Source organism: Dioscorea cayenensis, unplaced genomic scaffold (assembly GCF_009730915.1).
Source record: "Dioscorea cayenensis subsp. rotundata cultivar TDr96_F1 unplaced genomic scaffold, TDr96_F1_v2_PseudoChromosome.rev07_lg8_w22 25.fasta BLBR01001111.1, whole genome shotgun sequence".
In the NCBI taxonomy this organism is placed as follows: domain Eukaryota; kingdom Viridiplantae; phylum Streptophyta; class Magnoliopsida; order Dioscoreales; family Dioscoreaceae; genus Dioscorea; species Dioscorea cayenensis.
The window spans coordinates 6726-23837 of NW_024087502.1; the positions used below are offsets into that span (position 1 = coordinate 6726).

The 17112-nt window shown below is 39.4% G+C and overlaps 1 pseudogene; it reads right to left on the reverse strand.

The window, feature by feature from the left end:
- Positions 1-4457: 4457 nt before the first annotated feature.
- LOC120255622 lies at positions 4458-8405 on the reverse strand (annotated as a pseudogene).
- Between the last annotated feature and the right edge of the window lie 8707 nt (positions 8406-17112).

Below are 17112 nucleotides of genomic sequence, written 5' to 3' on the forward strand. Positions count from 1 at the left end.
ACAAATGAAAAGTAACATGCAATAATTATCATTGTTATTATGATGGAATCAATGAGCTCGAGTTGTCATCCGTTGACCCACTAGTGTCCTTGATGGTGATGTCGACAACAATCTTGTTGAAAGTATGATGTATATGGCACATGAATTGAAAGTCAACATCTGACTCAATTGGGCAAAGCATCTTGTACGAGTCAGGTGTCACGAACTTCACCCTGACCCTAGAACCGTCCAATGCCCACCACTCACTTATGTCACCCGTTACTGTTTCACATGAACTCAATACGGTGAATTGAAGTATACGTCATTCTCCTTTGTATCGTGCCACGACACAAAAGGTTTCCATTGATTATGAACACCTACATGGAATTTGAAAAAGTTACAAAGGTTATCATCTGTTACTTAGTATAAAAGATGAAAACATGAAGAACCTCAAAAAGCTTTCCCTATTGCCTCGGTTTCTATAGGACGGAGGATAAAAAACGAGACAATGATGAACCTAAAAAAATTCTTTTTTTTGGCCTTATGAAGGTGTACAAATATAAAGAGAACAAAAAAGAATCGAAGGAGGTAAAAAAAAAATGGGAGGCTTCAGCACCAAGATGAAGAAGAAGAAGATTAACATAAAGAAAAATGCTTTTTTTTGGCCTTATGAAGGTGTACAAATATAAAGAGAACAAAAAAGAATCGAAGGAGGTCAAAAAAAAATGGGAGGCTTCAGCACCAAGATGAAGAAGAAGAAGATTAACATAAAGAAAAATGAAAAGGGTCTGACATTGGTAGCTTCTTTGGGATTATCTTTTTACTGTTCTCCAAAAGGTGATTTGACATGGAGGGAAGCCCTCAAATGCTTGCTTTTGAGACAAGGGCAAGCTTGCCATTTCACAGCCCCATAACTGACGGTTTTGATGGCAAGGACTGAAGAGGAATGCAAACATTAAAAGAGGGACTTTTGTGAAAATGAAAAAATCACAGGGGCTGAACGGGAAGATTGAAACTTCCTAAGGAATAAAAAGTAATTCTCCCCAAAAGTAATTTTATCTTATTTCTTTTCCTTACATTTTCTATTCTCAATAACTTATTCCTCCAACCAAAAATAGTTTTCATTGTCATTCTTTACATCTTATTTTCATTCTCATTACTATCATTATTCTCAAACCCATTACTTCTATTCTCATTCCGCGAACCAAATACCTTGTGCTAAGTTGCTAATGCCCTTCGGAACAAAAAAAAACTACCCTTGGTGTTGGGTGAGATCTTAACTTAAGTAAAGGGGTTTTTTTTCACCAAGATAAGTGGTTAGGCTGTTAAGAAAGATAGGGACGTGCACAAATCTCAACGGAGCAAGTGGAGTGGGGCCCACTCACACATGGACTCTAGAACCACCAGCACACAACTACTATTCACACTTCCAGAAATATGCCCTCACCCGTAATTTGAACTCTCACAAATTGTGAAGGGTTTTAACAGGAACTCAGCTACCAATATATCATTTGGTCGTTGGTTTAACTTGAGCTAAGGTTGAGGACCCCTTCACCTGCACTTGCTCTGAGATCTCACCTAACATGGGCTGAGATCTCGACATCTATGCTAGGGCTCTTACTCTTTGTAGGCTATGAACTCTCACTAGGGGTAGACATAAGTAACCCCTTGCATGGGCTAAAGCCCTCACCCTCGACATCTACTCAAGGGCTCTTATCCTATGTGGCTAAGAACTCTCACCCTAGTGTTGAACAAGGCTAGTCAACCATGAGTTAGCAGCCTTCAACCCTAGCACTGATTGAGCTTTTGCCGGACACTAAGCTAGAACTAGCACATTGTCGGTGGTTAGCTCACTACTTGCCCACTTGACATTTTTCAATATTTTATTAATATAATAACACAACAAGCTGGATGAGAAATAATTTAAAAAAAAATAAAAAATAAATGGAAAAAAAAAAGATGAACTCAACTTTGACAAATACAGCAAGCGCAATATAGTCAGAGTCATGAACATGGGTAAGGAATTAATCGTCCATCCTATGCATCCTCACCATGTAACATTGGAGTTTAGCCTGCAAGCCTACATTTATAATCAAGGACTTATTACCATCGCTATGTCTGGCGAGACTTGAACTCGGAGTTTTTAAATTCCCACACCAATGTTTTTCACAATGGTGCAAATGTCACTAGGTTATGAACCCTTTAGTGTAATCCCCTGCTTACAACCATATAAAATTAATTTGTAGTTAAATCTATATTTTAAATTAAAAATTCATCTATTTAATTATATGGATTTTGTTAATCCATCCCTGTTAATATGCTACACACATGGGACTCCTTTCTTTAACCAAATACGGTTATTAATTTCACCCATATTTAGTTATTTAAATAAATATACTAATATTGAAAAATTATTAAAATTTGATAAAATATTGTAAATACTACTAATAATTTATTCTCCACATAAACATTTATAGATTTCCATGAATAATATAAAATAAGTATAAACAGAAAGAAGATTTATACTAAACACCCTCGTTTTTATTTTATTTTTTTTATTTCTTTTCTTCTATATCTCATTTACAAGAATGAGGCTGATGAATGGCCTGTTATGATTAATTCGATCCAACTGTTCTAAATACATTGGTTGGTAGTAAATTAACAATACTGGCAGGTGCTATAATAAAATATGGACATTGTCGGCTACTACAGTAAAAAGTAGGTAATCACTACTATAATAGGTATCCATAATTTTAATAATTATTCATAACATAGACATCATTTCACAAAAACATCACCTTTCTCTGTAATTATAAAATTTGTGGAGATTCATGCATATTCTTATTATGTTTCATTTGTATACTTTTTTATTTATTTACATGTATGAAAATCCATTTAAGAAGATAAATCGACTGTTTGAGTTTCAATTATACCTAAATGTTGATTTTAATTTTTGACCGAATTTTTTTTTCATATTTATTTGGTATTTTGATTGTTATATTTATTTTAATCTTTTTCATTACATTTCAACTGAATTAAAAATTTAAATAATCTATTCAGTAGACAAATAAACAAGACTTTAATAACTTGGTAGGATATAATTCATTAACTAAAGTGGACTTTTCACCAAATCTTGAAAATTAAAAATTCGCTCCCAAAAATTCACTAAAAGTGTAAGCAAAATTCAGAAATTTATATTATATATGCACTAACTTTTAAGTTGTTATTAAGGTAAAAAAAAAAAAAAACCATTCATTCAAGACTAACATTCAATTAATAATTTAATATCCAATATTAAAATCATATCCTTGAAAATTTTTCACTTTCCTCCGCGCCTCAACTTTTAAGTTTTAATATTCATACAACATCCTTATCTTTCAATTTTTTTTATTTTTAAATCCAAAATAAAACAAAATCACCAAATTACTCTTCATCATCAGGGAAGAAAACTCCTTGCTCAATACAAACCTACCCAAAGGGTTGAGGGTGAACTTAGTACTCATCCTAAACTTGTTCCAGCTACTATGATCAATGATATTTTTAATATTTTATTAAAATAATAATAATAAAAGATCGAATAAAAAAAGTTTAAAGAATTAAGGAATAAATAGTTAATAAAAAGTTAGACCGATCAAATGATCAGAATGACTTTTTATTAATCTTAAAGCTAATATAATGGGCCTAATTTATAAAGAAAAAGTTATGCGGATGCGGGCATTATAATCCCCAATCCGAATCCGAATTATAACCCGACTCGAGGAAGCGCTATTTTTCCGTTCCCGTCGCCATGGTTTCAGAGGAGGTCGCTTCAAAGCTCGTCCGGTTCCTCTACTTCGTCGGTGCCGGCGGTATACCTCCCTCCTCGATCTCTTATTCTCCTTCTTTTCTCCGTCGCCAATTCATTGGCTAATCTTTGATCTGACCTTATTTCCTTCTTCTCCCTCAGTGATCTGCACCAAGGGAATCAATCTATGGCGGGACTATGAACACAAGGCCGCCATGAAAGCCTCTGCTGAAGCGCCTGAAACGCCTGTTGAAATGGTGAATGGGGCTGTGCCCAAATCTTGATCCCTGGTTAGGGTTTACTTTTCTCTCCTGTATTTAAAAAACAAAAGGAAAAAAAAAAGGAGGACAATTTGGCATAATTTCTATGGATTTTTCTGTTAATTTTTTTTTTGTCTTTGTTGATTGGTGTCAGTGGTTATTTAGATATACTTATGCTCTTTAGAAGTGTTCCTTGTTTGTTATTCACCTTTTCTTGATAACAAGGGTATTGAACTTTAGGTTTTTTCAGTTTCATCTATGGCAACTAACATTATTCCTTGTCAAAATTATGATTTTTCTACATAGATTATTTATTGACGTAGTTGGGTTTTTTGAGGAATTGATACCATTGAAATCCAGGCAGAAAGATAACCGACATGTATTTCTGTGAATAATTATCAGGACGAGTAATCCAAAGCCACAACTGAAAAAGATTAATATATTTCAGCCTCCACAAACCAATAAGAACCTTTGATGTTGAACATACCACCTACCTAATTCAGAATAATAATTAGCTTGAAACAAGATATCGATCATCGGCGCATACAAATCACGTTTGAAGGCTAGATTATTTCACAGGAAAAATAAGTGCTATACTTTGTATTTGAAAGAGAGCAGAAAAAGGCACTATTGCAAAGATACATAAGAGAGTAGGTTATCACAGTGCATAGTATCTGTGATAAAGATACATTTTTTTTTTTTTAACTCGCTCGCAACAACCATTAGTCATAAGATCATGTATGTTAGAGAAAGAAACAAAGGTGCACAATGAAAAGGAAAACATGTAATTCACAAGCTGATCTAGCAACCATAACATTGGCTAAAAAATTAGCACACTTTGTATCAAGATTGGCAGTGTGCAAGTTAGGACAAAAACGAGAACACAAGGGAGAGGAGAAAAGCTCACAGATGCATCATTGTGCGGATGTCTTCCACACGCATGTTTGCCTGTGACTTAGGATCCTTCCCTTCCAAATGCGCCGCCAACCAACCTTTTTCTTTCTCTCTTGGAGCTCAAGTACCCTCTCTTCAATACTGTCTTTCACAATCAACCTAATGACTCTCACTTCCTGCTTCTGCCTCAATCCGATGAACCCTGTCCATCGCTTGCTCCTCGACCGGGTTCCACCAGGATCTACCAAATATACTCTTGATGCTGCTGTGAGATTTATTCCGCACCAGCAGCTTTTAAGTGCAGCAAGTAGTACTGTTGATGAATGAGAACCATTCTTTCCGAACTCTTGAATTACTTCAGTCCTTTTCTTCATGCTCATAGAGCCATCCAAACGCAATACCCTAAAACCTGCAGCCTTTAGCGGCTCCTCAAGCAAGATCAGCATCTTCCTAAATTGAGAAAAAACAACTGATTTTTCTGAAGGGTTTGCTTCTTTGGATGTAATTAAGAGCTTCAACAAGGTCTTGACTTTTGAGGAAAGGGGTCGATCAAAATTGACCATTTTTTGCAAATCATCCTCATTGTCATTTGAAGTCTTTGTTGGTGGAACCAAGAAAAGATCTGATCTAGATAATTGCCGTCGACAGATGGGGCACGGAGGATTGGTGCGTTTCAAAACCTTTAAAATACAGGCTTCACAGAAAATATGAGCACAATGTGTAATAACAACTTTCTCAGGCTGGGAGAGACATACTGGGCAATCAAAGTCATCTCCATCTTCAATCATAGAAAGATACCTATTTCGCAATTCTGGGTTGTTGGAGACATCTGCAGGATATTTTCATTTTCAATCTTACTATATCAAGTATTCATACAGTCAAGTAGCGATGAGTAATGTAATAATAATAAGAAAACTGGTAAATTCAAGTTAACTTCAAAAAGTCAAAAATACAGTAGAATACTCAAAAGAAATTATTAATTGATATGATCCCCCTAAATAACCTAGATGCCATTGTTTGAAGACAAATAAAAGGGTTTCTATGCCACCCAGCAGGACTAGAATCCATGACTTAAGTCATTATGACAAAAATCCAATACAAGTTTCACATTTGAAAGATAAAAAAAAGGAGATGGAAATCACATGCGAAGTGGAAGCCTATCTATCACCACTAAAAACAAACTTTATAGAATTTTTTTCTCATTAAAACAGACAATGGCACTCCAATAACATCAGAAGATGTCCACAAGCTGATTGTTTTTCCTTTAGTTTGCAAACAATAATTTAATTATTCAAAAGTTATGTAACTAAAAATAGCATCATGTTATGATTTAAAATGTTGTAATAATAGAAAACAAAAAAGCATCTGTAATGGCAAAGACTCATACAATAATTTGGAAAATAGTATCAGAACATTACCTTCAAGAGCACTAGTCGGAAGAAGAGATGCAATGTCTGAAGGGCATAATGCCACATCATTACAAATCTGCCGCAGCCGTAATATGCAATAAAGAACAGTGGAATAGTGATGGAGCACGGTGCCTGCATCAATATACCGCCTAATGATGCTTTGTGCCTGCGACTCCATTTCATCGTAACATTCACGTTCTTCAGCAGAAAGCTCCACGAAACATGTTTCAACAATTTTTGGTGGCAATGCAACCAATCTTTGGCCATCACAACATGTATCTTTTGTCCTTCTCAAAGTTATTGTCCCAATCAAGGACTGAAAAAGAAAATAAGCAAGATGCATAAGAACATATCATAATGCTAATATCATTATTATCAATATATTTCTGCATTGTGATTTCAAGAAATGAGATATCATGCCCTCTAATTGGTACTAGTAAGCTCCAGGAGAAAAATACACTAGCATAAGTGGCAAGTCAAGTCAAGAACGATGCAGTATGAGTATGAAATCCAATCTTTCACTTAAAAAGTGAAGCCTGTGAAACTAAATCAAGAAATTGGAACCAAGCATTTTCCTCAATACATGTCAACTGGTTAATTTCACGTTATCAACCACACCTTATCATGGTTTTACTAGTTGACTATCCCAATTTTCAAATTGTCCAGGTAACAAAAATCAAAATGTTTGGCTCTTCTCAGATTGTAGTGGTATTTTTACAACCATACTCTAGACAAAAATTTGAAACTCAGTATAAACAGAACCTTAAGTTCAAGAAGCTACATTTCTATCTAGATACATACTTTAAAAAGGTATAAAGACCCTGAATTTTTTTATATGAATGTGCATGTATATGTGTCTACTTTTCCCTTTCAAGATTTGTCTTCATTCGTTCCCTAAAAATGGATGGAGCCCCCCACTAGATGATGAGATCTTTTACAGCTACTTTAGCTTCCTAGTTCCAAAACTAAGTGAACATCAAATGGCAAATCCCCATGATTCCAAACATTCACTACTGATTGTTCACTTATTACATTTTGTTTATTTGTCTAATCCCTGAACCAAACATGTCCATAGGTTCTCTCAAAAATGATAATCGTTTTTATATTGTTTTGACCATGTGATACTACCAGCGGGCCACATATAAAGACTGGCACCTTTAGATAACTATTGATTTGGATTGCAATAGAAGGCAATCTGTTAGTGAGAATATATAACCCCTAGGAAGAAGTGGTCAGATACAACCTTACATAATCATTCTTGAAGGCAAACCCCAAGATTTAGAGCTGTGCAAGATCATAAGTGTACTGTAGTTGCTGCACACTCTGTAAAGTTTCTTACACAAGAAACTAATTGTGCATTTGTAGTTGAAACACTACCGACATACTAAGCAAGAGTGAAGCAACAACTCACTGAGAAAATGCAAACAACACTATCACTACTTACCTGCAAACGAAGCATTCCACTCTCTTTCCCTTTATGCAAAGTGGGAGCTGTATCAAGCTCGTCCAATAGGTCTTGGTCGCGAATGGCTCAAATCTCAAGAACAAGATAAGTGAATACAAATCAGACGACCGATTCTGAATCGGGGTCCCTGTGACTGCCCACCTCCCTCTCCGCGTTCAATGCAAAGACAGCTTTCGCCTGCTTGCTTGCAGTATTCTTTTATAACATGAGCTTCATCCAGCACAACCCTTTAGCCAATCAATGCTCTCAAGGTAGAAGCCCCAGAACCATACTCTGATGCCACTGTATTATAAGTGGTCAATACAATATCATACTTCTTGAGTTCTTCAATATCCTTAACCCTTTCTTTGATAATACAAGTAAACCTTCAAAGCTCCAACTTGGATATGCTCTTCCAACTGAGTAACCCATGAGGACAACACTGATTTCGGGCACACAACCAATGTTGTCCGCGGCCCGGAAACTTGATCATCCTCCTCATTGAGCTTCCGTTTTTCGAGATCCCCCAGCTTTCTTCCGCGAATTAGGCTTCTACTACCATGCGCAGTATAACTAGGTCTATTAGTAACAATCAAAAGAAAGCAAAGTGAGGGTCTTACCCAAGCCCATATCATCTGCAAAAATTCCTCCTCTCAATGGTTCCGGCCGGTCACTAGTCTGATGGTTTGTAAGCAAAAAGCAGAAACCCCCATCCTTCTCTTCCCAGAAAGGTGGCAAATTGCGAGGATCCTCCCTATCAACCAGCCATCCCAGAGCTTCTTTCTGGTGCGGAAGCAATTCTGTCAAGACAATGTCTTTTCTGAGGCTCAAGAGGCACAATCCCCACATCATTCTTGCCAACCATCGCAAATACATCATCCAATCTAGTGGCTTCGTTGGGCTTCTTCTCTTGAACAATGGCTGCTTTCAGAGAGGGCAAAAGCCAGGGTTAGGGGTCAGAGATAAGAGAGAGACCACCACCAGCGAGGGCATCCAGTACAAAGGCAGAAGCAGCAAGGCGAGCGAAAAATGTGAATCTGGACGGGGAGGCGGTAGGGTTTGGGAGTATTAGGGGCTTTGGAACGATCGCTCCGACGGAGATAGTGAAGGAATCAAGAAGTGGGCAAGAACGGCGGCGGCGGAGCGCTCGATGTGGCCAACCTGGGCGGCGCGCACGTTGATGACCTTGATGGCGTTGGGATCATGAGGGTTTAGCGGTTCTTTCGGACGAGACCGACCATCTCGCGGCGATTGATGGTGCCGTGGTAGTACCGGAGGCCGACGATGTTGGCGATAACGAAACCAAGAAGGTAGGGTTCGGAAGCTTGAGATTGAGAGGATTCATCGTCGAAGAGCTCGAGGTCGGAGAGGTCGTCCATGGCGGAGAAGGGAGAGAGGATGGGGATGATCTCAAGATAAGAGAGAGAGAGAGGTGTGTGTGTGTGTGTGTGATAAAAGATTTGAAAAAGGCGGTGCTGCAAACGGCTGGAGAAAACCAGAAGCGTTAATGAGAAGCTGAATTCTTTTGGAATTAAAAAATAATCAATATGTATGAATAGTTGGTTTAAAGGTTGTTTAAAAAATATTTAAAATGTACCCAAAAAATAATTTAATGCTATAAAATGTTAATAATGTGGCTGGATATGATTTGGGAATCTGGGATTATTTGATAGTTATATTTTATGATTGATTAATATAGTGTTATTTTAGATAAATTATTTTTATGATCAAATATCCTTTCATTAATTTAATTTTAATGTAAGATGTATTTAATTATGGGATACTAAAAAGAGAAAATTATACCTTCATAAAATTGAAATCTCAAAATTGATATTTGAGAAGAAAATTGGAAAACATTCAATAAGTAAACCACTTAATTATTTAATTAAAATATTAATACATTAAAACATTTGTGATAATTTTTTTTATTGGGAAAATTACTGTTCACCCCTCGTAATTTTCAAAACTTCCCAAAAACCCCCTCCTACTTTCAGACAATCGCTGACGACCCTTCCATTAGATAGTTTAACTCCCTTTACCCCCTACTGCTCACTTCAAACGTCCATGCTGTGAAATCCCATTTTTAGCCCCGAAAATATGGTGAAAGAAAAGCACCAAAATCACATCGATGCTCAACCTCGAAGGACTTTTCTCGCTTTTGGTTTAACGCTTTAAATATTTTTACTAATATGTTTAATAATTGTCATATCCGTGTAATACTTCCCATCTCCATTTAACGTTATCTTTACATGTATAACTATTCATATTAACGCAAAATTCTCAAAAGTCTCGCGCAGAAACGGCGATCTTTTTCGCTTCGATCCCGAATCGTCGGCAGTGGCACGCACAGTGTGACAAGGTTATGGGTATCCCGCGCATAAGAATTAACGACGTGCATTAAAATTTACGCACCTGTAACATAATTCTCCAACACCCGCTCGCTCTCATCGCCAATGCCTACCATCGATGCTTAACTTTTTTCTCGGATATGAAGAGTCACCGCTCAGGAATTCACACCATAAATAAACCGTAAAAGAACCCTCCCCATGGACAACCACCGCCGTCCCTCATCATCATCCTCCTCCTCCTCCTCGCCCTCCTCCTTCTTCCCACGGACAACCACTCTATCCGAAAGGATGTTTCGTGAACTTTCTTCCTTATCTTGAGAATTGTTTAGACGCAATCACGCAACAAGTTAAACTATCTTTTCGCTTGAAGTCGAAATGCTCTCATAATCGCCTCGAACGCGGAGGATTCTTCATGCGGTGGACGACGGCAAGCAATTGCCGAGCATTTCGACTTGGGTAAGAAAAAGAAATTTTTCACGTATTTCGTGATCATGGAGGATTCTCTAGAGGAGGGAGATCAGAAACATCCTTTAAGACGGGGTTGATATTTATCACTGAGACTTTCTCGTTACCATTTAAGAACATTACGTCAGATGTACAACTATTATGTTCGCTGTTTAACCATCGGATCTTCGCTTAAGTCCCACCACGACACATCTGATTAATAGTCGCTTTTCATGAATGTGTGTTGTTTAACCTTTTTAACGTTGTCACGCTGTGCAGGTTCACGTTGATGCGCACGTTATGCAAACCGTCATGAGCATTCGAATGTGCAGACACTTGTTTTCACTATACGAGGGTCGAGTCGTGAGTGTCCAAAGTCCGAGCGAACGTTGTAAATGTTGTAAATCTTTTATAAATAAAACGAAACAAAGCTTTATTCGACGTCAACTTCAAATTTAAACATGACCTAGTAAAAACAAAACAATGTGGGAAACAAAAAGAACGTCTATCAGAAACAATAGAAAATATCGTAAACTATGTTTAAACAAATGACAACGGTGTTTAAGAAAAAGTTACTCTTTAAACAACGACAAACGGTGTAAACAATAGAAAAAGTTAAATACTACTCAAGTTACTCTTTTAAACAACTGACAACGGTGTTTAAGAAAATACGTAAAGATGTTTAAACAAATGACCCGAGAGGTACCCATCTTCAACGCTGATGTCAGTTGAAAAGCATTCAATTTAAACAATAACATATTATTTAAATGATATAGACTTTTAGTTAAACAATTAACCGCTTTTTAAACACTATACGTATCCGTTAAACATAAAAAGCTTGACGCTTACATGCGAGACTCATGTTGAGTCGAGAACTTTCATTCGAACGATGATAATATGTCTTCCTCGCGACAGATGACATATATATTTTCGCCTCTTGGGATGGAGGGAAAAATACCGCCCTAATCACATCACGCCTAGCCTAACCTCTATGCATACAACTCATGCACTTTTTGTTCGCCTTTTCCGATCCTGCTTGTTCTTTACATCTTCTACTTCTTCTTCTTCGCCTTCTTTTTGTCTCTTCATTTCATTTGGTTTTAGTACGATTCTGGGTTTTCTCGACCGATATATTATGGAGAGTTTTTGTGGTATCGCTAGATTCAACTGGGAGTGAAGAGTGCCAATGTTCAAGGCCTCGACTCTTGGGAGTTGGTGTTAATGAGATATGTGAGCCGATGGGGTCTCAAGTTTCTCTTGTTAGGGTTAAGTTCATCACACCGATGGATATAAAACTGTCATCTAATCGAAAACGATGTCGACTTCCAAATGGATGCGTCACGTCCATTCCATCTTCAAATGCGTCAGTAGTCGATCTTGTCTGCCGAGACTGTAAAATGTGCCATCAGCGAATCCTAATCGAAAATGAGGTTTACTCGTCAGAAGTTCCTTTTCTTTAATTATTCCAGATTGTTCGGGTCATTATCGCTTTAAATATGTCCGCTCAACGGTTAACATATTATACTAGTCCTTTACGTTATTAGTTAATTGCTTAAGTATTTAATTTAACGCTTAACTATCGTCATTATCGCTAAACATTATACTCCGCTAACATATTGATCTTTTCATTCGACCGAGTGTTCGGCAGAATTCGAGTTCATGAGCGCTCCCATTCATCCCTCATGCGCACTTCTGCGCGTGGATGTCTTCCTTCCTCGCCGATCATTCAAGCGTTGTCGCTGATATCGACAACGCTTTGACGTGGCGTCGAACATTTCGTGGATGTACTTTCGAAATCATGCAATCAAAAAGGAATTTTGACTTCAAATTCATAAAGAACGTAAAAACATCGAGCGATCGTGGAATGCGTCACGATGGTTGTCGTTGGCGCCTTTCATGCATCAAAAAGTATAACAAAAATACTTTTCTAATCAAGACAATCAACCCTGTCACACACTTAGGAGTGGCATAGGTTCAAGGCCACATCCGAAAAGCGCCCAAAAATGGGTTAGCGACGAGCGATTCGAAGCTCACGACCGCCCCTCGTACAAGGCCATCGACATTCGTAAGGACATGTTCGTGGGAACATGGTGTCCACATACCATACAAGCAGAGCTTTGGTTAGGAAAAAGAGCATGCCCGGGTGGTCCTCGACGGCAGCCGACATCTCCAAAGCTATGACCGCTTTGCTTTGGTATGTGGATAAGGTGGCTCGAGACAAATCCCGCAGCTATGCGATCGCGGAGAGAGACGTGATCGCTTTTAACCGCGTATTCTTTTCTTTCAGTGCGTGTATTGTGGGATTCAAGAGGGCTTGCAGTGCTCGTTGCTTTCTCGATGGTACCCACCTCCTTGGAAAATATCGTACACCATCAAAGCGCACAGGAAAGATGGTAACAATGGTTTTTTCCATCGCCGCCTTCGGTATAGCTCGACAACGAGACCGACGCCAATTGACTTGGTTCATATCTAAGTTAGGCGACGCCTTATACTGAAAGTGGAGATTATCATGAGATAATTACCTTCGTGTCGGACGTGTCCAAGGGCCTTATGAGCGAATTGCGAGAGTCTTCCCTTCTTCGCCACATGCTGCATCGCCTTCGACATTCGAGGCCAATTTTAGCGAAAGCCAATGTCGACTTGGGAAGGCATCGAGGAGGAGGTCGTCATATAAGCCTCGCATTGCGTGGGCATCCACGCTCAAAAGATTTCGACGATACTCGTGAATGAATCAGCAGCCATATCACCCAAGCTCATCACCGGGTTGATTAATAAATCGGACATGGCACATTGGTCGAATTATCTCGCTCGAGGTGATCATTGGGGTGAGATGTATTCGAACGTCGCGAGTCGCTCAATGCTTGATCAAGGAAGCTCGCCATTTACCGGTGACTGAAAATGGTCGACTCCATAAGGTCTCGCGAATGTTGGTTTACACTTAACATTTAGTATTACCCTTTAAACATTCTCAATCTTGTTTAATTACACTTGTCTCGACTTTTAAATATTAATCATTTCGCTTTAAATAATTACAATAATGTTTAAAACATGTTGACGAATTATTTAACCATCACTCGCCTTTGTTTAACCTTATTTGCCAGTGTTCAAGTTGATGCGCATGTTATGTAAACCCAGGCGTGAGCAAGCGACCAAAATGGGAGAGCTACTTATGCCCGGACATACATTCGAGTTAGAGATCATTGTTGAGGACGAAACGAAATCTTCGTGTTGGTCGTTGTGTCGACGATCGCTACGGTGATCGACCAATGCAAAGAATCCTCCGTGGATCTCGCCATCGAACTTGTTCATGTCGAAGGTGGCAAGTTTATGGTATCCCTTGCAAAACATGCTCATGCATAGAATAATGCAGACATGACACCAACGTACATCGATTTATTACCGGGTACTTCACCGTCGATAATTACAAACCGGCGATAAGGAAGCTATATTCCCTCATACCCGACGACGACAGTGCCTTCAGACGGAAATCGTGAGCTTCGCCATGCACCGCCTGGATCTAGAAGGCAGCCTGGGCGGCCTAGACGAAAGAGGATCGAGTCGCAAGCGTTTGATGTCCGCGAGTTACATCGCAGCTGGCCGCCAAGGATCCGGCCACAATCGACGATCTCAGCAATGAAACTCGCCGACTAGGCATTGTTAATAAACCGACGTATTATTGTGGAAACATCGTGGTATTGATGGGAACCTTTCCACATTTAAACTCTTACCTTTACAACGTAATTGAATGTATTTACACAGCGACATTGTTATTTTAAACGGATACACTGTAATTTGAAATATTTCAACTGATGTTTAAACAATGAGTGCATTTATTTAAACAGAAATAGTGTTATTTTTAAACGGCTACACTCGTATTTTGAAATATTTAAAACTCGATGTTTAAACGATATATAGTATATTTAAAACAATGAAAGTGAAATGTACACAATTACAACGTAAATTAAACAATGAAATAAAACCGAATGGAATTTAACCTCGCTTTTACAATTCAAAACAAAACAAAATTTACATTAAGATATATAAGTCATGTTCTTCAACACGAAAACAATGAATTGAATTTGTCCAGATTTACATTTGAAAACAAAATCGACAAATGATATACAGTGACATGTTATTCAAAAATAAAATTTAACCCGCTTGTGACGCACCCCTTTGTCACGGACGCCCGACCGCCTCCCTCCTTAAGTATGCGGGTAACATACCGTAATCTGAGGTAAGGAACGCCCCGTCTGCATGTAGTCGTAACTCTCACCCCACAAGTAATTGCTCGATAAACCGCGATGACGTAGACGGCGAATCGACGCTTCCTTGTTTTTGGCGCGGTTTCGTGGTCGCGCACGAGCGGGTACTTTGTTGTCGCCGACCGCTTAACTCCATATCGACACAAAGGTCGAATAGATTCCTACCGTCGAGATATGCAAGTCGAGATTAGAATACCGATTTAAATACCAAAACGTATATTAATCTGACATAATTAAAGAACTTACCATGTCCAACGCGCTCTTATCGCACTCTGATACGAAGAATAACGCCTCGTATTCTTGTTTATCATTGTCCCGTGACGACGACATGGAAGTGGCCATTCATGATTATCTGGGAGGACGACACTTTGAACTTCATGCAGTCATGCGACAAAGATCCCCGATCATAGCCATAATTGTGTCATGCGCGCCGTCCCCGCTTTGACATAAACAACAAGTAAGCGGTCCGGTGATGGAGGCGCCTTTCTGTAAGGATATGGCTCTTTGCTCAGCCGACTTTTGTACGATGCATACGAAAGCGCCCATCACATCATCAGCCGACCATCTCCTTCCCTCAAGCAACTAGTATAATCTGTCACGTGAGGACGATAAATGGCCATTCTTCCACACGATCAAAGGTCGAGGTTAAACGATAATGTATATAATAAGACCATATCAGTAAAGTATTTAAAATGATATTATCAATTGTTACATGATATTATATATAATTAAACGATAAGTAGAAAAACTTAAATGATAACATAAAGGTATTAAACACTATTAGGAAATAGTTAAACACTATAAGAAACCCTTTAAACAATAACATAAAAAACGTTACACTTACTCCGTCCATAGAGCAGCTGAGGAAGATCCTCATCAACTCCCCGTCAGATTTGTTAAGACGACTCAAAGCCAACCCATTTCTTCTTCTTCGAATAAAAGCTTTCCGAGCCGCTCTCGTCCAATTTTTGATCGCCTCGATCATCTCTCTCTGCTTCGGGCTCGGGTCTTCATCAAGATCTTCCTTCGATGCGGGACGATGGCGACAAAGATCAACCGCGTATACATCCTTACATGGTTGTTCTTGTTGTGGGATCTGTGTCCGGCTTGGTCACGGTGATCGTCGGGCCACGGCCACGCCACGAACGGATTCGACGATCTTCTCAACCGCGGGCCATGACAACAAAGATCACTGGGAGACACACCCTTAACTTGTTCTCGATCTTCGTGGATCGTGTCCATCTTCGACGCCGCATCTCGGCAGCTGGCTCCACCGGTCGACGATTTCATCGAGAAGAGAGTCAACGACCTTTCCTCAACCGCAGAACGGCCACATCATCTACGATGTCCTCCACCGCCATGTCCATGTCATCAACGGCGATGACTCAAGAATAAAGATCACCGATGGTGTTGCTATTGTTTCATCGCCACCGCAGCTGGAGACAGAGGCAGATTGTTCTCCTCTTTTCGCAAGTCTCTTCGAATGTGGCCGCTTTGAAACGACCTTCCCGACGATGTCGCTGCTGCCAAATTCCGACGCCTCGCTCGTCCCCGGTGCTTCAGCTTTCGAGGGACGGCGCAAACTGGCCAGAACGCCCTTCCAAACTGCCCACACGAGCGATGCTCGAGGAAACCTCGGTCATCAATATCCGCACGCCTCGCATAAGAGTTGCGGTGACATCTTCGCCCTAATGTCACCGTGGGCCGCCACTGCCGGAGGGGCTGCCATGGTCGTGGGGACTCGCCGCTGTCGTGGTAGGGGGTTGCTGCAATCGCCGGGTAGGGGAGGGCTTCTCCTGGCCGAGGAACGCGGCGCTGCGGCGGGTCGAAGTAGGAGAACGAGCGCCCAACACAAGCACGATGAGGGTCGCCTCTCATCCCGCCTCGAGCAAGTGGTTCCCGAGCAATGGCATCCATCCGCTCTAGCTGCCCCAACAAATATTTCTTCTTCAAAGATTCACTGAACCAAACTCGTAGAAACTAACATATGTAAACCAAACAATTTCAAATGAGATCATTCATTTTTAAACTATAAAAAAACTATATTTAAACAGTAGTGTTTATATATTTAAACGTTATAGAATATAATTAAACGGAGAACAAAAATATTTAAAACCGGTATGTAATAATAGTTAAACGGTAAATACTAAAGTTAAACGCTAAATAAAATGTTTAAACATTAAAGACTTATGTTAAACATCATTCATGATTTATTACCCTCTTTTCCATCGAGCGACGACAAGCTCGCTTTCACCGCCGCTTGCTTCCGTAAGTACTTTCACCGTAGC